This window comes from Dunckerocampus dactyliophorus, chromosome 8 (genome assembly GCF_027744805.1).
Source record: "Dunckerocampus dactyliophorus isolate RoL2022-P2 chromosome 8, RoL_Ddac_1.1, whole genome shotgun sequence".
NCBI lineage: Eukaryota > Metazoa > Chordata > Actinopteri > Syngnathiformes > Syngnathidae > Dunckerocampus > Dunckerocampus dactyliophorus.
This window is the reverse complement of record NC_072826.1, coordinates 1,133,495-1,157,048: the sequence shown is the minus strand read 5'-3', so window position 1 is coordinate 1,157,048 and position 23,554 is coordinate 1,133,495. Positions and strand designations below refer to the sequence as shown.

The window sequence follows — 23,554 nt, the reverse complement described above, 5'->3', positions numbered from 1 at the left end:
GGTGGTGGTGTCCGTGTGGATCGAACTGTCTTCTCAACAATCACGTCTTTGATCATAGCAAGTGACGTTAAATGGTCATTTATCCCTTTCGTCGTCATTTACAGAGTAAATGCATGTACACAGTGCATGTAAAACTATAAAAAAAGTGTTTTGTGTTCATATTTTGGGTGAATGGAATGGATTTAGTGGATTTACATTATTTCTTATCGGGAAACTTGATTTGGTTAGAGTACAGTTTAGCTTGAGTTGTATATACTGAAATGTATTTCTTCTAGACTTAAGGAGCCAAAAACCTACCACTTCCACACAGAATGGGAGGAGAACTTTTTTTCACGCCATGTCGGACATGCCTTGTATTTCTATATGTTTTGACAAATAACAAACCGTAGTCCACCAAAGACAGCAATCATTTATTAATTTATTTATTTAAAAAAAAATGCAAAATAGCTAGGAAGCGATCATCGAACCGCGATATACCGAGTGTCGGCTGTAAATTGCAATACTCGTTAATATCACCATCCAAAAGAGTGGTGATTCTTGTGTCGCTTGCTGTGTCATCCTCTGGTATATCTCGGCTCACTCATTGCAACATAACACCGGTTAATGTATTGCAGAATGATAGTCTCTGTAGGGATGTTTCATTTGGCCACCTCTGTCAGCACCAGATCATTAAGAACTCTCTGAATCAGCGGAGCAGCCAGGAACGGTCAGCGAGAAATCAATTTATCTAGTGACCTCAGACCCACAGAGAGAAATTAAATGGGTTTCCAACCGACAAAAGACAAAATGGGAAGATTTTATCACCATTGCTGGTAATCCGGGCCTCACTTTCTGTCTCACAGTCGATGAGTCATTACGTCTTCGAGTAGAGCGTTATTAGGCTGCATTCAGGGTAATGTCGATAGTAATTTGTTGCCTAAAAATCCAGAAGATTGTGGCTTCTACTTTTTTTTTATCTTGTTTTGCTTCAATAAGATAATAAACAAGATCGACCCATCCAACCATCCATTTTCTATACTGTTTGTGCTCGATAGGGTCACGGGTGAGGTGGAGCCTATTGCATACTGTATACCCTGATATAGACTAACAACCATTCACACTCACATTCACACCTAAATATGACCTCAGGGAAAGTCGTTTTTTTTTTTTTTAACCCTGTATTTATTTTATGTACGCGATCTCACAAGATTAAAACGTGACGAGACTTATCGTTTGGAGAAAAGCGGTGTCACAACAACAGAGCGGCCAGAAGCCCTTCAGAGTGTCAACTACGGCGTTGCTACTATGAATGATACACTACACAGCAAATTGAGGAGTGTTAATTTTTTGGTGTTGATGAGAATCTTGAAGTTGGAGTGTCAATCTTACACTATTTGGAGTTGATCTAACACTGCATTTTCTTAAAAATGTTAAATTTAACACTGGATAGTGAAAGTGTTGTAGTTAAAATGGAGTGTTGAAAATGTTCAAATCTTGTTAGTGTCACAATAAAGACATTCAACACTTCCACACTCCATTTAACACCTAACAGTGTTCACGTGTCTTAAGCTCCGCCCACGGACATTTCATTTAGACTCCACCCCTCACTTCACGTTGCTGAAATGAAAAGCAGATGGAAGAGTTGACAATTAGGAATCATTTTGCATCAGTAGGTAAGTAAACGTTTAAATAGATGAACTAATGAATTGTGTTGTACCTTGTTTACACTTAAAAAACGTGAGTTTTTGGTGTGATATTTAAGACTAATAAACTGAGGCAGCTGTTTCCACCCAAAGCCTTTGCTAATGTTAGCTCGTGTTTTTTCTAAGTTATATTTTCTATTTAGTGTTGCTGTGAGCTGAATCGGCACTGCCTGTGCAACATTTGGCAAAGTAAGTGAACGCTACGTTATATCTTCATTTTGAATGAGCTAATGGCTAACTAGCTAATTGGCACGAGGAGCCCCCACACGTAGGCCTGCTGGCCCCCAGCAAAGGACTTGATATGCTGTACAAGATACAAGATATCAAGGTTGGCAACTCTAATTGTTACTTTAACTTAAAAATAATTGTCAGGCATGTGTAAGAAGTGAACTACACATTTTTGTTTTTAGAATGATGCATCTTTATTTTTCTTCTTGGTTCACAGAAAACCTTTGCCTGAGTCTTACATGAATGTGGTAAGTAATATCTTTTTTTATCAAGGGATAATCCCTGCAACTGTGGCTTTTCCATATTTATTTTATTGTTTTAGTAGGTTTTTTTTATATTATTTTATTTATTCTTATTCTCAGAGGTGGATGGAGATGTCTTTGATGAGCTTGTCAAGTCAGGTGTTTTGACTTTCAAGGTCCTTTTATCAGTGACAGGTAAGGATGTGAAAACATTGGAAAATGCATGAGGTGGTTTAGATATCACAGGTAGTGTGGACCCATCAGGTACCTTGGTTTTGTCCAAATGAGATATTGTTGTCATGATCTTTGAGGCCTCAAAATGTATTTTTGGTCTCACTTTACAATAAGGTACACAAAAATACAGTAGTTACTGAGGAACTAATTACTAAAGCACAAATTTACAGTAGTAGCACTGATCCAAAAGCTGAGGAAATCTTCAAGGAGTGCAACAAGACTAAAACACTACCTGATGCAACGTGTAAACGGATGGTGAACATCCTGGTTGACGATATGATGGAGCTGCATGGGTCACTTCCCCCTTTCCATTAGAACAGTCATTCCAGACTGTCATCAACTGCAGTAAGACCATGTAGTGTGGGAATGGTTCTATCTGTGATCATTAACGATGACGTGTTTTGAAAGGAGGGTTCCGCCATCATGTGTGATGACAAATTACACCCTGAGAATTGTGACTTGTTTTCCATACCTCAAAGATCCATTCTCCAAACCTGGATATGCAAGTGTCTTTTCAATGTAAAACCCAAAGTACTGTTTTTGCTTTTCCTTTAGGTGTCCATCCATCCATTTTCTATACCGCTTCTCCTTATTAGGGTCACGGGGGCATGCTGGAGCCTATCCCAGCTGACTTCGGGCGACAGGCAGGGTACACCCTGGACTGGTTGCCAGCCAATCGCAGGACACATATATACCAACAACCATTCACACTCACATTCATACCTATGGACAATTTAGAGTCACCAATTAACCTCACCTGCATGTCCTTTAGGTGTGTAGTTTGTATTAAAATCTTGTTTCAAATATGTTCATAGGATGCTTAGCTTAGCGGCAGTGTCACAGGAGGTAGAGCAGGTCGTCCAGAAATCGTAAGGTTGGTTCGATCCTTGCTCCCTCCACCCAGTCACTGTTGTGTCCTACACTTCTCCTGGCTGTCAAAGTTGTACCAAGACTGTTTCTTAAGGATGGTCCAAAAACCAGAGGAGAACATCTGTTAACAGTCAACAGCTGTTTGGTGAGGAGTGCAAAGAGGCACTATCTACAATAAGACATTCAACTGATGAATCCGTGGTCAAAGAAGATGAGAGCAACTTTCCAGTATCGACAGAATATGATCCAAGCACAAGATGTATCATCGTCTGTCCTCAATGTGTTCCCTTGCTTCCTTGATGTTCCTGGATTGGTAAGGAAATCTTTAGTATGACAGTCTGCTCACAATCCACCAATGCAAAATCTTTACCCCAAGTCTTTAAGATTTTGTTGAGGAGTGTATGCAACATCGTCATGTACTGCATACTCTCATTGTGGGGCTTCTCCACATTGATTTTATCCTGAGCACCATTAAGAGGAAAGATTGAGATCTACTCTATCTGCTAAAGCAAGGAGAAGAACAGCTTGACTGGTCTCCAGATAACCTTATTATGGCTATCATAATTACACTGAAATGATTACACAATGGATTGAGTGAGCCATGCATGTAACAAGATGCTTTTGTGAGGTTTTCTCTGTTACAGCGAGTGCACTCATCATTTGAAATTAGATTTGTGGAACATCTGCTTCCTTTTTCCAGAAGGAACTCTGTGATGTCTAGGTGGTAAATGTTTTATATTAGTCTTAGGTTTTTTTTAAGACTGTCCGAGCAGATACTGAGGTGAAACTGTGATCGAAGATAAATTAATAAACACCAACTTCACCAACTTAATAATGGAAATGTACTGAATATTAGGGAAAGGAGCTTGCTTGGCTGACAAGTCTCCTGAAGACTGCGTGGAAGTCAGGAAGAGCCTCTGAATTGGATGGGTGACCGGGGGGTGTGTTCCAACTATAGGGGATCAAACTCTTCAGCCTCCCTGGGAAAGTCTATCCCAGGGTGCTGGAGAAAAGGGTACAACAGTTAGTTGAACCTTGGTTACAGGAGGTGCAATGTGTTTTTCGTCCCGGTCGCGGAACATTGGACCAGCGCTACACCCTTGCATGGATACTGGAGGGTACATGGGATTTTGCCCAACCGATCTACATGAGCTTTGTGGACTTGGAAAAGGCAATCGACCGTGTCGCTCGCAGCGTCCTGTGGGGGCTGCTCCGAACGTACAGGATAGGTGGCACGTTACTACGTGCCATTCAGTTCTTGAACAACCGGAGCAGGAGCCTGGTTCACATTGCCAGCAATACGTCGAGCCTGTTTCTGGTGAACGTTGGCCTCCGCCAAGGCTGCCCTTTGTCACCCATTCTGTTCATAACTTTCATGGACAGAATTTGTAACTGCAGCCAAGGGAGTCCAGTTTGGGGGCCTTAGGATCTTGTCTCTGCTTTTTGCAGACGATGTGGTCCTGATGGACTCATCGGGCTGTGACCTTCAGCGTTTACTGGGGAGGTTTGCAGCTGAGTGTGAAACTTCTGGGATGAGACTCAGCACCTCCAAATCCGAGGCCATGGCTCTCAAAAGGGTGGATTGCACCCTCCGGGTTGGGAATGAGGTCCTGCCCCAGGTGGAGGAGTTCAAGTATCTTGGGGTCTTGTTCACGAGTGAGGGAAGTTTGGAGCGTGAGGTTGACATGTGGATCGGCGCAGGGTCTGCACTAATGCGGTTGCTGTACCGGACCGTCGTGGTGAAGAGAGAGCTGAGCCGGAAGGCTCTCAATTTACCGGTCGATTTCTGTTCCCACCCTCACCTATGGTCATGAGCTTTGGGTCATGATCGAAAGAACGAAATCACGGATACAAGCAGCTGAAATGAGTTTCCTCCATAGCGTGGCTGGACTGACCCTAAGAGATAGGGTGCGATAATGCTTAAAAATGAGCAAAATACGAAAAAATACTGAAAGTATTACATTTTATCCTGAATGTGCCTGTTACTACATAGTCACAGCATAGATATAAAACCATAAAACTTTGCTGGAAGTGTTTTAATAGCAGGCTTTGTCGGTGGAATAGTTGTGTCCCATTATGTGCATTATTGAGCTGCCTCTTTTTAGTCGTTTTTACATCTTTAGAAAGCACAGAAAAGAGCAAGACGTGTGTTTATGTCTCACATAAGGATTGTGGATGATGGGCAACATTTTTTTAAAAAGTGAAGTTTTCCTTTAATTGGGCTGAACATGTTTGAAAATGAAAACAGTACTTCGTTCGCCAAACGTACAGGTATGGTCAAGAGACTACTCATAGCCCTAGCCACCTATTCACCTGGAAGTCCCTGCTCGTGTAATGATACAGCTGCTGCGTATTTTGCTAATTTGCTATTTTGCACTGAAAATAATTTACTGAATTTGAATGTGTATTCCGTGTGTTTGGAATACTCCAAAAATGCATCGAACTAAATAGGTTATAGTAGTAGGGGTTATAGTCATTCAGACTACAACTGTATGCACATTGGACATGGTATACATAATTTCACTTTTATTACATATGTGACACATTAAAGATCATATAGGATATAATTAGTGCAGCCATGTAAAAGGCATGGAATAATACCACTAACCCCCAGACAGGGTAGGGGCGTCATTATGTGACAGTGAATGTGAAATTTCCAGTGGCAACTGACTGAGAAGAAAAGAATGAGCTGGTGCCGTCAAATTCGAGCCTGAAAACAGAGGGTACCCCTGTCAAAGGTGTCAAAGTTCACATGCAGCGAATGAATGCACCCCCCAATGGTTTGTTTCCGTTCTCTGTCTCGCTACCCCTCCCCCCTCTCACTCTGTATCATGGAACATCACTCTGGGGCAGAAATCCCCTCGCTGATGTCTGCTGGGCTGCAATAATGAGAATAAATGAGCTGGAAGTAAATAAGCGGGCTGTGTGTTGCGCAGCGCTCCATACCAGTCAGCTCACAGCCTTTCATCAAACATGAAGATGGATTATGTTGGCAGAGGATCATAACAATGCTGCAGTGTTTTATTCATTCAAGTGGATATTTTAAAACACATAATACATACATCTAGACCAATTTGTGACACTGTTTAGATACGTGTGGCTGATATTCAATTCAATATATATGGTTTATTTTCTTTACTTTGTCAGTCTTTGAAAAATACATAGTGCAACAGTTAGCACCTGTTACAGTGATGAAGTTCCCTCGCAGTAACACTGTGAATACCCGTGGTACCCTGTTGACATTTACCAAAGTAAAAGTAATATCTGGTCAAGCTCAAGCGTCCCCTGAGTCTTAAATCATCATCTTACCGCAACATTTTGCTGATACATACTGTATGCTTCCAGTTGGTTGGCCACACAGTCAGAAGACCTGGAAGATCTGGCTTCCAATCTTCTGGACATTTCTATGTGGAGTTTGCATGTTCTCTTCGTGCGTGCGTGGATACTGCAGCTTTTTCCCACACTTCAAAAACATGCATGGTAGGTTAATTGGTGACCCTAAATCGTCCACAGGTATGAATGTGAGTGTGAATGCTTGTTTGTCTATTTATAGCATACCCCCGTGACCCTAGTGAGGACAAGCACTTGGTTTTTGGTTATGATTGTCATTTTTACTTAAGTGCAATTTTTGCTAAAAGAGAATTAGTCCATTTTATTTTAATTGAGTGTTTTTTGTCTTTCTTTGTTTGTTTAGTTTATTTAAAAGCTCTTGATATTCCAATTACCGTAAAGCACCGTGAATAAACCGCACTTTTTTTCCACTGGTAAGAAGCAAAAAATCGGGGTGCGGTTTATACACGATGACAGGTCTGTGACCAGACGCAGAAACTGACGAGAAGCCCAGTTTAGAATAGCCGTCTGTGGGTCAGACAGTTGCTTCGACTTTAGCGCCCTCTGCTGTACAGTTGCTGAAAATGCTTGTGTATGCAACTAACTTATCTGACGGCTGTCTGTATTTTCACACAGTGAAAGGATCTCTATATACACTGAAGCTAACCTAAGCTTCCATTAAAACATTGCAAATGTAAAATACAATACAACGTTGGAGTTTATTCAAATTCACACTGAAGCAATGCAATAAAATAATAATAGAGAAAAAGAGAAGCAGTGAAAGATAAGATATCAAAACATCTCTGAAAATTGCTAATTTCTTTATTTGGATTTATTATTATTATTATTATTATTATTATTATCTGTTCTTAGCCATAATATTAAAGATCTAGATGCCGAAGTTCAGATTTCTTCTTTATTCTTCTTTTTGAAATTGCTTAGTACCTTTACGCATGTTGATTTGAGATGAAAGAGTTAGCAAGCATTTATAAACTAAAAATTTTTTTTTCCCCGCCGTGAGCCTGAAAATGGGGGTGCGGTTAATACACGGTGCTTTACGGTACAATATTAAATACTGTTGAGAAAATATGGTTTATTACTTTTGATACGATGTACTCTTATTATTATGCCATATAATTAATGTTGTCAATAATATTATAGACAATAATTTGTAGAACAATTATCATCCAGCAAAATGTGTTATCGTCACAGGCCAAGGAGTGAGCCCTCTTGTCAGTCATACAGTCTCTTTGTCTCTGTGGGGGGAGGCGGGGCTGCTAGCATGTCATTGATGTGCATCAAAACCTGTCCCCACAGTATGTCTTGGTTCTATACCAACCTCTCAACATTATTTTATCATTTGTATTTGTTTCAAAGAATATTGTACAACAAAAGATTTTCATTTGGAGTTTTTAATGAAAGTTACAGTCGATAGCCAATTGGGACCTGTTGTCACACATTTTCTACAAAATTTTGCAAACATGTTTTGGCACAGCACATACTGTGTGACTACTGAGGGCAGCTGTTGCCTGCGTCATGGAGCCATTTTGCTCACTTGCAGAGAGTAGATGAGAGTTAATAAGGATTAGCTGTCAATTTCCTCCAAAGGAATGCAAGATTAACATCTGCAGCTTCCTTCCTGCTCCTGTAAAGCGCCTTCCGTCACATCCTCTCATCCATAAGGAGTGTAGTGACACAACCTTATGTTCAGTTCTCAATTAAATCTTTGTTTTATGCCATATTTTCCTCTGGCAGTTTGCTCCATGTGTAGGCGCCCTTCTCTGGAGATCAGGTTCTGCTCTGCCAGTAAGGCTTCATCTCTTGTCTTTGTGGAATCATTGCTTCTTTATGAGTCCAACAAGGACTATCCCCATGCTCAATATTGGTTGGAGGATTCAGAAGTGTCTAGGAGCATGCAGGTGGGGGGGGTTGCCATATGAAAGCTGTTACCATAGCAATCCGCATATTGCAGTTATAAAATGTGAGCAGAGATTGGAGACCAGTGCCAGACTAGTGACAGTGTCTGTCATTTTATAAATAAGGAAATGGGGAATACGCTCCCCCCTTTCCCCCACAGTAATATAACAGTCAGACTCTATGATAAAGATAAAGTGTTCTCATTAGATCTGTGCATTCGTGTTTGGCGTAGTTGTGTGTTGCAGCTTAACACACGGTTAGGAGATAATGTATTCAGCAGCACTGGAGCCATTCTACAAATGTGTAGTCCTCTATTGTTGAGAACGAAGAGACAAATCAGCACAATAAAAGCTGCCTTGCTTTCTTTGTCATACATATTTAACCAGCGAGAACAAGATCTGCATTTCCAGCTTTGATTTCATGCATTGGGAGTCTTATCTAAACTTAAAGATGAAATCATTTTATGAATGCAGTTGGTGAAAGAGAGGAATCAGTGCAGCAAAAAAGGACCTTCCTTATCCAATGAAAGAATTTACCATTTGATAATTACATTTCTATGTGGTTGGATGCAACACAATGACTGTCTGATCATGCAAATAATTGCATTTTCCAAAAATGGGTTGACAGGGTCAAATCTCTGGGAACACACTTGCCAGGTTTCCAATCCTACATAACAAGTGCATGTTTGTTTATTATTTGGCTGACTCGCTGCTCGGGATAAACAGCAACATTGGAGCGACACAACATAGCAGGATTACCTTTTCTACTGTACATGACTCCGACACTCACCAACACACCACATTGTCAGAACATCCTATGACAAGGTTTGGATGAGAAATGATGCACCAGTAGGAGGGGGAGTGGTGTATGATGGCAACACAATTGGGCCCATAGGAATTTGTTTTTCGTCTGTTTCAATTAAATGTCTTCAGGGACCTTCAGAGGGCTGACTAACATGTTTGGTAGCCATACAAACACTGCCCACAGGGGAACAAGGGGGATCAATTGATAATAAAAAGTGGCTTTAAAAGGAGTCTACCAAGAAATCAATAATTTCAGATCCACAATTGAGTCAAAAGCCCCGGTGCTAATTAAGGAGGAAAAATGTGAATTGACAGAAATAATCCTTAGTATTTACCTTTTTGGTTTAATCTTGGTCTTCCATACTGATGATTAGTCAAAAGTGAAATCTTATTATATATCTTATGACATTTAAATATTTGCTCAGGTATGCCCTTCTTTCACACTTGGGATTAGTGATGGCTCTTTTGGCTCCCAAATGGCTCTTCAGTAGGGATGAGCCTGATACTCGTTTTAGGCGAGTATCCTTTACGGATAATGCATTTTTCCCGATGGTGATATAAAGTCAGTTGGAAAACTTTGCTCGTAGTCCTGAACGCGATGCTTTTGAGAAAACTACAGTGAACAAGACTGACAGATTATTGTTTGCCATCACTGGATGTTTGCATGAATTACCAACTTTGCATGGTCACAGCATGTATATAAAACGTTGTTGGAGGTTTTTTCGAGGGCTTCATAGTTGAAATAAGTGTGTCCCATGACGTGCATTCTTAGCGCCCTGATGCTAACTGGCAAAATTCCAAAAAAGTGCAGTTTTCCATTAACAGAATAAGAGGACTCCATCATTCACTTCAAAGAGTTAGCTCTAAGAGCTGTTTTGTTCACGACCACCACATCACTACTTGTGAGAATAGGCGTTTTTCTCTGTGCTGAATCCACTGCATCAAGTGTAGCTTAGCATGTGTAAGGCACATTTCCTCTGGTGTTTACATCCCAGACGAGACTTAAACCAGATCAGTTTTGTTTAGTCCGAGAGTCTGTCTGGATGGTGTTCTTGTCCAATTTACTGCATGCTCTTAACAGATTCACTTCCTGGTCCTGCATTTGGATGAGACATCCTGGATATTGTTACCCGTCTAATGTGGACACATGATCTGATCTATGGAAGAGGAGGTCAAACTTGTCAGTGAGGAAGAGGAAATCGCACATGCTCCGCCAAGGAGGCGAGCGGTCGTGATTCAGGCCTGGTTGATGTCACTTTAACAAAGAACACTAAGGACTGTGTTGGTGTCAGCAGGGAGTCAGACAGGCCAGCACACCAAGTTCTTCCTTCCGCTACAATCTTGTTTTTAACAACCTGTGTAATCCTGTGTTGCATTGATTAGACCCCATTATTCATTTAATATAATTAGCTTGAAGTGTGCTCAGACTTTATCATCAATCTAATATTCGGAGAAAAGGGAAAAGAATGAATGGGGCTTTATTGACCTCCACCCCGGAAAAATAGTAAGGAAGTTAACCAACAGCAAAAACTTTTTGTCCGTGTGTGACAAAAGCACGGCTGGTCTTGTTGCCATGGAGATAAAGCTTACATGGAACTCAGGAAGTCAATTAGCAATCTGGCCGCATCTCATTAAAAGTTGTCGGGCAGGACTAAGAGGCTGACAGTTCCACCGTCTGAGACCTGCCACCAGTGTGAAGGTTAAAATCTGAGCTCTATTTAACTCTTCCAATGGAACTTTTGTACATCTCAAATGAGGCATAATCTTGATAGACCACATGTGATTGTGTACACTCTCTTTGCCGTGCTAAAAAAATGTGCTGGAAGAAGTGGGAAGACACAAAAGACCCCCCTAATAAATCTGTCAGTGCAACAAACTCCTCATTGGACAAACACACAAGCACACACACGTGATTTGCATGAGCAGCCATAAATACACGGGAGAAGTTCCTTGATGTTCTGTCTTGCAGCTCTGTTGTGTCTCTGAGGATCATGGGTGGAGCATGAACACTGAGCAACACACCGCAGGAACCCCCCCAGATGCAGCATACCCCCTGATACCACTACAAACAGCATCACACCCATATTAATGAAAAGCAATACAGATTTGCCAGAGCGGTTGCAGAGCTTACCATCAGCCCAGGACATCTGGGCACAGGTATCTGGGAAAATGCTAATGCGCCATGATCGTTATTGGCCATCTTGACCAGTTTCATTGTAGGACCTGATGAATCCGCCAGCAGAGTCCATTCAGCAGCGTGGCTTCCTGTCATCGTGTGTGACAGGCAGATGACATCAGCGTGCCCCCAGGCAGCTGTGGCTATGCGGCATATCTTCCTCGTCACACAAAAAAGAAGGACTTTGATGGTATCATCTTCGAGTCATCCCCCTACCCTCACACTCACACACAACATACAGTCACTGTCACACGACAGGAGACCTTCATTTCCCAGTAATTGAGTTTCTGTCTTGCCTCTTTGTGTTCATCTGAAATCACCCCTCGCCAAACATCATCCCCCTTCTAGGAATACAATACCTTGTTTTTCGGCCCTCGCGATATCGCAGTTCCATTATCGCTCCCTCGCTAAATTAATTAATTAATAAATGATGGCTATTTCACAAGTGATATGTAGTATTCTGGTCACTAGGGGGCAGTAATGACAACAAAAAATGTATACAAAATTCTCCTCCCATTCCGAGTGGAAGTGGTAAGTTTTAGGCTTGTTAAGTTTAGAAGAAATAAATTCGAGGCTAATTGGTTAGATCGCTAGCTTGCTAGCAAGCGGCCGTCTCGAGTCCCTGCAGCTTAGGATTTGCGCAATGTGGTGTAAACGATAAATAAGAGGAATATAAATGTGACTATAGTGGTGTTATTTCATGTCCGCGGGGCTCTAATCATGTTAAAAAACATATTTAGAAAGACACAAACAGGTTTTCTATGCTCTATGGAAATATTTCATTTATTAACATTGAATCCTATATAGCGGAACTTCATTTATCACGGTCAGGTCTGGAACCAATTAACCGCTATAAACAAGGGATAATAATAATTATTTATCATTATTAGTATTGTTATTATTATTTTATTGTTATACTTTGTTTATTAATGTTATTTATTTTATGTAGTTATTATGAATGATATTTGTAATGATGCATATTATTTTATGTATTTATTATCATTATTATTATTACTAAACGGCTATTTAATTACTTTAAAAATAAGCAAGTTACTCAGCGCATTTCTACTGGTGAAAGTTATGCTCTGCCGTCCTCTGGTGGTAGAAACGGGAGGTACAATTTGCTGGGCCCAACGTGGCATTCCAACATGTTTACACTCTCAGTCGCCCTCTTCTGGCCATACTGTTTCCTACATGCTCCACTCCAACAAGGCATGGGAGGTTAAGTCCCACTCATCCCCACATTGTTGACACGCTCGCTCATGTGAACAAATAGATCCCATGATATGAAATTATACCAATTACAGTGACCGGGTGGAAAAGTAAAATCCAGCATAATAAATTATGAATGCCTTCACACAAAGGGGAAAGATATGTCTCCCCTCATAAAAAATACATGACATTTGTGGATTTGAGGCTCTTTTCATGCTCCCCTTGACTTTGAGCTCCCCTTGCCACTGGGGTATCGCATTATTTCCCTGCACAATTTTCTCTTGAATATAATTAAAGTCCCCTTTTCTCCTGTGTCAGCAGCGGGTGTTGTGCAGGGTCAATAGACTACTGATTTAACAACAGGAAGATTAATCTGGATAGCCACTCATATTCGTACCCTTGAGCAAGGTTCATATTCTTAATTGCCCTCGGAGATATACTGTTGTTGCAATGTTCCCATGTATGTATAAAATACGTCATGTATCAAAAAGACTGATGGGGTAGGCTTGCATTAATGAACTCTAGCAGCAGCAGCATCCTGGTTTACAGTGGCAATAACATGCAAAAGTATGTTTTCCCAGTGCAGTTGCAGGCATACAATAAGTGAGTCGCTCAGTAATTGTTTAGTAATTCACCCTGTTACATTGAAAAATATGCTACGTAGGTTGCATCCAGACAGAAATATAGAGCATAAAACACACACACACTATTCTGCACTCCCTGTTTCAAATGTTAAGAGAAATAAGTCTTATTCTTCCCGCGAGGTGTTGGAGAAACACAGTCTGAATACCAACATGTAAATGTACTCCTCTTTATCGCTCATGCTGATTTGTATGAATAAGATTCCTGCACTCCCCAGGCAACCCACAGCGACTTCACACCACCACCTCCTTCCATGTGTCAATGCCAGTCATAATCATACACCCCACACCATCTGCCTTCAACCCCCTGAATTGGCATTCATACTTTTGGAGCGATGAACCAGACACGCCACACATGACATACAGTATATTGGCCAATTTAACTTCAGCATAGCAGAACAATACAAACACAAACTGTGTGTTACCTTTCGGTATAGTTAAGAGTCTCTACTCCCCAAAATTGTATATCCATGCATGTATTGCAGAAGGGGGGTTGCATTTTCAGATCACCCACGAATGGCAGGTGTGGAAATAAATGCTACATGCAAATACATTATTTGATACTAATTAATAATGAGTAATTGGACAAAAGCATGCTCCTTGAGAAGGTGCGTATGTTGGAGTTTCATATAAAACATTCACGGTTACAGAAAGGAGGTAAGAAGGAGGATGTAAAACCAACCAGCGGGATACACAGCTGTCAGGGACAACTGATGCTGCAGGTGTGCTTTCAGTGTAAACAGAAAATGTGCCTCTTCTATACAACATTGACAATAACTCAGTCTAGTCTAGTCTCTTTTTCTGGAACTTGATTTAGATGTGGGCTGCAAGGTATCCTAGTGGTTCGCATGGCAGCCTCACAGTCAGAAGATCAAGAGTTCAGATCTTTGTTGGAACATCTCTGTGTGGAGTTTTCATGTTCCTCCTCTGCAGTGCGCGGGTTTCCTCCAGGTACTTCCGCTTCCTAACACATCCCAAAAACTATCCCAATGCCCTGCGATTGACTGGTGACCAGTCCAGCGTGTATCCGATAGGTCCCAGCCCACGGATAACCCTCACGAAGCCAAGCGATATAGAAAATGGATGAAGAGTTTTTATGTACAGTATGCCATGCTAAAGCCACTAAAATGCATCACCATGGGTAAAATGCCAACATATGCCCTTTGAGCAGCACATGTAGCATTGTTGCTTCTGCAAATATCTAATGAAAGCATGGTTGAGTATTTGGCACCCTTCTTTAGCCGTGGTAATAAGGCCAGCGGAGGTCCCAGTTATTACATTAAAAAGCCCAATTCTCAAGGGCTCTAATCTTGTGTGCAGAGAGAAACACTGTCCGGCTGGAGAAGCACCAGGGAAGGTTGTTGACAATCCCCAACCTCATTAGAGGGCTAGTCAGAGGCTTCTTGTTGCAGTGCAATCTGGTGGAATACGTCTCCAGACAGGAAGGGCTCCGAAGGCTGCTGGTGCGTTGTACCCATGTCAGACTGAGGGTGAAGCCAAAGTCTGTTGATACCACTGCACTGTTTTGACAGTAATTGTCCTTGCTGTTGCTCTTTGGTACCAGGTTTTGCCCTTTGGTGATTTATTAATGGATTAATTTCTATGTAAAATATAACCACATTAGAAATGTCACGACAAATAAGTGTCATTTATCTACTGTATGTCTATGGAGCTTTAAGCTTTGTTAATGTCGCCTTCATGATATTTGTCAGACGACAGTATGTCTATGCTAATCTGTAGCCATTACCTGTTTACACCCCTAAAGTAAACTAGGAATGTGCGATAATATCAGTCGATATTGGGATAAAAATTGGATTTTGGTTCATATTGGCCTCGGTTTTTCTGCCAATAATGACGTTTTTTGGAACCAGGAACTTAACTTTGGCAACAGTTGCCCCGGTCCAAACACACACATATGGGATAAAGTAACTGGTTCCGGGGTAAATTTGGTAAAGTTGCCTGTCACAAGCCAAGCTTGTGTGAGAGGCAGCACATGCCTCTTCTCCCAGTATTTACCATGAGTCATATATAAGTGTTGCACAACTCTGATTGTGCTACGTGAGTGTGTCTGTCAGAAAGGCCTTATATGAGAAGCTATTAGACTGAGAATGCACTGCGCTATTAGACTGAATCTATAGCTGTAATATCTAACAAAGTGAAAATTGTGATTAATCCAGTTTGGTATGATGGTAAATAGGCTTTCTCTGGTAAAGGTCTTCTCTACCTTCAAAGTAGTCAATGCACACCTCATTCACCTGCTGATAACACAGCATCAGGGGGAACTGGTGGTTCAATATCTTGCTCAAGGACACTTCCACATGATCGCAGGGGAGGACTGAAGATCAAACCCCAAACCTTCAGGCTGTGAGACACCTACAGTACTCTACCATGCATCCCAATGACGAAACATTGCACTCGTTACAAGCCTGTTTTGTTTGTTTTACTTATTTCATTAGTTCGTTTGCAGGACTACACAAAAGGTTCTTTGACAGACTCATCCCTCATTTATTGCGGTTAATTGGTTCTAGACCCGACCGCGATAAGTGAATTTCTGCCAAGTAGGATTCAATATTAATAAATAGAATATTTTCGTAGCTAGAGCATAAAAAGCCTGTTTATGACTTTCTAAATAATATATACAGTATATTTTTTACCATTATTAAAGCCCCATAGGCATGAAGTAACACCCCTAGAGTCATCTTGACACGTCTATTATTCTTTTATTCTTCTGGTGACCACGGCTTTAAGCATAGCATTCTAGCGAGCTAACTAGATAGCCTCCAATTTATTTATTCTAAAGTCAAGAAAAGGTTTCAAACAGAGTGGCGAAGAAGGACAAAGTAAGCCAAAAATTTACAATTTCCACACGGAATTGGCGGAGAACTCTGACTACATGCAGTGTTAAGGTAATGTAATCATTTCTCATAAACGTTGTGTTTCATTACCGACGCCTAGTAACCAGAACACTAATGCGCTAGTAATAATAATAATAATAATAATAATAATGATAATGATAATAATGATAATAATGTACTAGAGTCAAATACAAAACAGCAATCATTTATGAATTAATGAATTTTTGAAAAAACGTAATAGAGGGAGGGAGCGAGCAATGTTTGAACCTCGATGTATCGAGGTACGACTGTACATCAAATTACAGGCTTTTGTCCAGTCAAACTAGGCTGTATCACACAGTCGTCACTTCAATATTATACATGACATTATGAACTGTGCACGTTTCAGTGCATGTCCAGTGTAGTACAATTGAACTGGGATTTGCATGAATGTGCTTCACAGCCTCTAACACAGAACAGCTTTTCCTTTCTTCTGTATGATTTACTGATTCAGGAAATACAAGACGAACAGAAAAAATGAGTCTCCAGGACATTTGATACCCCACATCAATGTTTGAACCAGGTTTGCCTTTGGCAGGCAGAGATGGAAAGCCCTGCCCGCAGTCTGAGACTGTACATCACTGCACTGCAGCGAACAAAGAGACTTGGGTATGAGATTTACTGTATTGTACAGACCACACTGAGGCAGGGATTATGCTGTGGTGCCATATCAGCATCCCGTGGTGCCCTTGGCCTAGTTTCATTGATGCAAAGAGCATTATCAACATCACACTATCTATTATTTCAATGGCATAGGGCAAAGGAACTCTCCAGAATTTCCAATTAGACAACACGACACATACTGAAATGCAAAATGATCCTAAAACCATTAAAAGGCAATAATAACTAGACATTTGCATTCAAACATAGCAGCAATGGCAAAATATGTACAAGTATAAGTACAGTCGAGTTCGACCATGGTCCTTCTATGTGCTTTTCTAAGACTGACTTGGTGGTACACACGCCTGCGTGTCAAGCCCTTTGTCCTCTAGCTGCACCCGAGAGCTAATGCATGACTGGTGAAGAGCTTGCACCGGCAGCTGCAAACACACCAATTAAATTGACATTCAGCTTTCAGCTCACATGCCTTTTATAACACACGCTCCACAGCACTCGTGCGCTCGAGAGTGAAACCCCTCAATCCCTTGAAGAGAACTGACGCAAAAATAACGACCGGACAACGCGTCTCATTTATTGACTCTCCAGGTTGACCCTTCATGGTCACAATATATCGGCATCCCGAGCATTCTTAAGCACATAGTGTTACTGTTTTTGGGTGTCTGGAACAGATTCATCGGATTTACATTACTTCCTATGAGTAAAATTGCTTCAGTTTTTGTACGATCATATAAATGTAAAAGCTTTCGACTTGGATACCTAGGTTCTACCATTCTACTAGGCATGTGAATCTCTTTGTGTTAGACGGTTTGATACGCATCTAGATACACGTGTTAACATACGAATCAAAAATGATATATTTTAAAAACAGAACGATTTGATAGTGTACAAGCGATACCATTTGATACGATTCAACGTTACATTTGTTGATGTAGATATTGATCTTACATGATAAAATAAAGAAGCCAATTCTATAAAAGTGGCATTCTTACAGTATTTTCAAAAGAGCACATATCCCCAAGCATGCTGTAAGGCAGGGGTCTCCAACCACGGGGTCGTGGCGCAATATTTAAATTATAAATCTTGATTACATTTTGGAAATATGGGCCATTATTTTATTCTAAAAATAAATATATTTAGAAATACCACAGTTTTTGGATTTTCATGTTGTTGTTGAGAGCGGCGACTGATCCCTCTTTGTTCAATGGTCCTTGATGGCACCATCTAACCTTCTACTACACTGCTACTATACTGTATTCTTCACGGTTTTCTTTCTCCTCATATTTGATGCCAAATGCTGATATTATGTGGGAATGCATAAATGTAAGATTTGATGACATTATTTAGTGCTGAATCGTACTGGTGGATGGTGGGTCTGGATTCATTTAATGCTTTTAAGCCATTTCTCCAAAGACAACCCCTTCAGTACCGGACCATTGGAAACGAATGGAACGAATAGAACACACAGAATGTTGTGTTCTATGCCTATATTAAACATGGAACCTACCAAAAGAAAGAATCCTGTCTTTCATCAGAAAGAACCTTTTCCCGTTCTTTAGTTATCAGCAGTACAACATGGATACGTTTCAGGAAAGTATCAGTTCCTGACTAGAAAAGGAAGAAAACCAGCAACATTCTTAAATACCCGCGCTGCCAGTTCCTTTATAGCTAGCACATTATAAAGTGCACATACCAGTCCTCATTAAAAAGGCAGTCGTTGCGAATTATTTATAGAGGTGAGCAGGGTCTAATAGTTAATATAATCTACAATCATGTAAAGCTGACAATAGCTCCAAGCATTTTCACTGTCCTGCCAGTGCAGCATCCATGTTGGCTTACCCTTTAAGAGTATACATTTACGGTCATAACTTATTTAATGTACCATATTTATTGTGAATTGCACAATAAATGAAGCTTATAAGAGTTATAGCTGAGAAAAAAAATCCTCTCCTGGAGGTCTCTGTCTTTCACCTCCCATATTAGTTTCTGCTTGCTGCATGGATTCCTACTTCCTATGAGCAATAACTAAAATAGCAGGAGATATAAAGGAAAGCAGGACAAGGCAGAAAAACATTTTCAGCTCCCCTCACGTATATGACTACAGCCATCTTAAAAGTTCTTTGAAAAACATGGAGAGGATGAGAAGGTTGTTACCTCCGGTAGGTTAATGGCATGTGGTCAGTCCGACCTACCATGGAGGGAGTCAGTATGTGAATTCAGTATATTAATGGCATCATCATCGTGCTTCTGCCTTTCATGCTGACTGTGTGGGTGTGATCCCCAGCCAGGACCCCAACACCCAACCTTTGGAGATGTTCAGTGGGGAGGTTGTATCAGTCAAAACGAAGCCAAACAAATCATGTGATTCACTTGCTGTGGTGACCCCTAATGGTACGGTGACCAAACGTCCTGGCTGTCCTGTTTTGTTTTGGGGGTTTTTAAAAAGAGATGAATATGTGTTGGTTTTCATCATTTTTCACTGGGTCTTATACTGGCCAACGTTAGGGAACACTGCGGCATGAGGCTGCCGTGTGGGCAGCTTTTTGAACTAGTGTTCAAGATCCAAGATTCAAGAGATTCAAGAGTTAGTGTTGCCAAAAAGCCAAAGGAAAAGCTAAACATATGCTAATTTTCTGACGGTGTGACGAAGGGCAGTTCACATTCCCAAGCTACGATTTTTAGAGGGCACATTTTTCCTGAAAATATTGGTTACATTCTAAAACTCGACCTTGAACCTCAGTTTCCTATGTCATTGTGTTTTTGGAATCATTTTTGTGCCATTTTTAAAAATACTCCCTCTGGAATATGTGTCTTTTGTTATACAGTGTTCCCTCTTGGATCGCGAGAGATAAATTCCCAAAATAGCCTGCAATAAATGAAATCCGCAAAGTAGTCAACTTTAAGGCTGTTAAACCCCTCACATTACACATTTCTCAGACAGGCATTAACATTTGCTCACATTTTTCTGTTGTTTAAACCACTCTAAGTTCAAACCTTTGTTTGAATTTTAATGCTCAACCTACGAGGTTGGACATAAGAAATTATTAGGTGACTCACATGTATTTCACTCCTCTGAGCGTGCCTCCTTGTCCTGGCGCAACGAGCTATTGTATCCTTGTTAAAACGTATTGCTCCTGTTGTCATATTTTTTCCTCCTCCTCCAACTGAAGATTGATTTATTCCATAATGGCGCCCTACAGCCGCGTACGTCTACCTTCCTTCAGCATGTCCAGAAGTCCAACTTTCTGTGCAATGGTTTGCATCTTCTTCTGCCTTTTGGGTGCAGAACGTTTCGTGGACATTGTGGGTTTTGCCGGGGAGAAAACGTGCAAACATACAGAATTCAGAGTCTCTGCAAGTTATTTGCTAGCGATCAGACAACAGGAAACACAGCATTTCGGCACGAAGGAGATTGATTGACAATAGTCTACAGCCAGTCAGGATGCAGAAGATAATGGGCGGGTTGTACCTTAGCCAATCAGGACGCAGAGCATAATGCACATTCATACACTGTAAAAAAAAAAAAAAATCATTAAAATTGCCCAGCAGAACAGCAAGTCTGCGAAAGGTGAGTGAGGGAACACCATAAATAGTATTTTGTAATATAACAATTTTCTCTCCAAAAAGAAAAGCCACACTTTAAATGTATTGAAATTATAAGGCATCCGAGAGTAAAATTTGATTAAATATACATATATACATATACATATATATATATATATATATATATATATATATATATATCGAGTATAGCTTTGTTTAAGGTGTATGTTTCAGTGTTGCTGAGCCTGAATTGTGTATGTAGAGGGTTATTTCTTTCATGGAAAAAAAACAAACAAAGCCATTGCATTGAAATGTGTTGTTGTTAATTGGAATGTTCATGTAACATCTAAATGGGCACCTCTCTGGTTGGAAGATACAATGTATTCAAGAATAAAGTACATGAATCCAATTAGAATCCAATTGAAATGAGTTGCTAAAGCAACAAAGCAAATTAGAGGTGTCCTGATCCAGTATCGTTCCGATATCAGTATAAAAGATAACAGTCTTGGATTATCTCCGCCTGCATCTAAATTGTCAGATAAAAGCAGTCCATTGCAGACAAGCTCAGCACTTCTATCCAGCAGCGCCTGGATAGAAGCCAGTGATAGCAACAGTGTGTGCTAACAACGTAGAAATGAAAAAGAATCTTGCAAACAATGTTTCTATCAACTTTTATCTATCAATGTTTAATCAACTTTGCTTCTTCCTACTTCTTTTTGGACATGGCTAATTGTGAATTGTAACATGTAAAGCAGGGGATGTCAAACTTGTGACATTGAGGGCCAAAACACTGCAGGCTTTTTTTCTCCCAGATGGTCACTAAAGCAGATGATCTTCATGATCAACACCTCCTTCAGCTTGAGGGAAGGAGCTCATCGATTAAGTCACCTGCTGGAGGAACTTGTTGGAGAGAAAACCTGCAGTGTCTCGGCCCTCCATTGACACGTGATGTAAAGTTAACATGTTAGCAATAGCAAGGAGTGATATCGGCCTTGTGGCAGTATAAGTCTGAAAAGACAAGTAGAACCACAGAAGCTTAATACAACAACGTTCATCGTGCATTTGAAGCAGAATCACAAAAAACGGCATGGGGATTTTTGCAAGACCGTGGCTCCCTCAACCAACCAGGGCTGTCCCAAACATTTGCAAAGGGTGAGAAAGTCCCAAGGGACGGCAAACAGTCATTGGCTATAGCAAAAAAGGAGCCAGCCCCAGTCAGTGGTGAGTAATGATGGGTTTAAATGCTTAATTGAGCACATCCAGCCTGGCTACATTATGCCTAGCCCCCACTACATTGTCGGTTAACTATACCCCAAATGCATAAAGAAGTAAATGGGTCAGGTTTTCTCCCACCTACTGTTGTTGTAATATCACTTGATCAAGCCTTTTCTAACATTGCACAACAAAACAAAACATAGTCGATTATCACGGTTAATTGGTCCCAGACCCGACTGCGATTAGTGAATTTTCGCAAAGTAGGACTCAATATAAAAAATTAAATATTTCTGTAGCTAGAGCATAGAAAACCTGTTTATGACTTTATAAATACATTTTTTTTACCATTATTATAGCGCCGTAGGCATAAAATAACCCTACATTCACCTTTACACTCCTATTATTCTTTGTTTACAGCACATGCACAGGCTACGGGATCACTGCAGGGATATAAGAGAGCAGCTAGCATAGCAAGCTACCGAGCTAACGAGTTAGTCCCTGCATTTTACTTATTCTAACCTTATGGAAGTCTTTCAAACTGAGTGGGGGAAGAAGGACAAACTAAGAAGCCAAAACCTTACCACTTCCACACGGAGGAGAACTGGGAAGAGAAGTTTGTTGTGTCAGACGTGCCTTGGCTGACTACATGCAGCATGAAGGTGAGACAGGTGTTATATTGAGTAATGACCTCCTACGGGTTCCGATGGCATGATAAGGTCGTCGTCAGTTCCTTTGTAGCTCCTGGCTGGCTCCTGTCAAATAAAGAGCTACCTGGTCCTCACGGACTCGTGCAAGCAACAATATGGCATTTTATGAAGCAGGCATGTGCAGCTTGTAGTCCGGTGCGGCTAATATATGTACAAATCTGTTTTTCTCTCTAAATTTAGTGGGTGCGGCTTAAACACCTGTGCATCTTATACTCTGGAAATTACCCTACTTTGTGTACATTTCCACAGAGAAGTAGCTCAAAGTTGTTTTTCATCTACAATGAAATCATACGAAAACTGGGGCATTCAAAAACCGAGGTTTGACTGTACTACTAAGTACTTGAAATACCTCAGCAGTGTGACTGGTTCCACGCCAGAGAGGTGTCGACCAGGCAACTTCAAATGAGGCCCTGAGGTGAGATAACTAGGAGGGCAGTGCAACAGGCTTGGACTGGGTCTCAGCCAGTCCTCTGAAGGGGTTGGTCCAGGACAGCAGATGGTCTGGGCTTTGAACCATTGCAAATCATCAGTCTTTTTCACTGCACCAATGAAAATCAAAAGATGGCCTTCCAGATGGAGAGGCAGACTATACACAATATGTCCTGGTGCAGTTGCTGTCACAAACTCATGCCTGTCACCAGAGAAGCAGCATGTGCAAATATGGAATAATAGTGAGTGCAGTTGCTCTTTAAGTCTGCGGGAATGTAATGTACCTCCCCCCAGTTAAATACCAGCATGCACCGCCATATCTATTTGACAGAGTTTCCTGAAATATCTCACTGCTGCCACACCAGGATCATGATGATCTCTTGAAGACAGAACTTTTGCTCAGCAATTATTGTCCATAAGAGAATGCTCTGCTAAACACTTTAATGGTGAGAGTGCAGCCCTAATATTATGTTGAGCCCTCTGGCAGCCTCTTGCAGTATCTGTCACCATCTAGTCAAGGGCAGCGTGAACCATACTGACACGTTGTGTAGCTGTGTGTTCATGTGCGAATGGTTTGGTGGCCCAGATTTAACAATGCGCGCCTCGCCCTCATGCATAATGGAAAAGCAGATTACACGTTAATTTGATGGCCTGCCTGTCCTGGGTGATGTCAAGCACCTGTAAAGGTCGATTACCTAAAATAGATAATAGAAAATAATTCAGTTTCAGCCAAAGAGTGAAGACCTCGGCTAATTGTTACGTCGTCTGGTCCCGGTTACCGCTAAATTTAAACTAGCATGCGAGCTAATGCCT

The 23,554-nt window shown here is 41.0% G+C and overlaps 1 long non-coding RNA gene across 1 annotated transcript; it reads left to right on the top strand.

Moving 5' to 3' along the window:
* The first annotated feature begins 1,595 nt into the window (after nt 1-1,595).
* On the top strand, nt 1,596-2,409 carry LOC129186883 (uncharacterized). The gene is made up of 4 exons (XR_008572313.1): nt 1,596-1,652; nt 1,826-2,010; nt 2,128-2,158; nt 2,273-2,409. It is a non-coding gene; the product is annotated as an uncharacterized LOC129186883 (long non-coding RNA).
* The last annotated feature ends 21,145 nt before the right edge of the window (nt 2,410-23,554 follow it).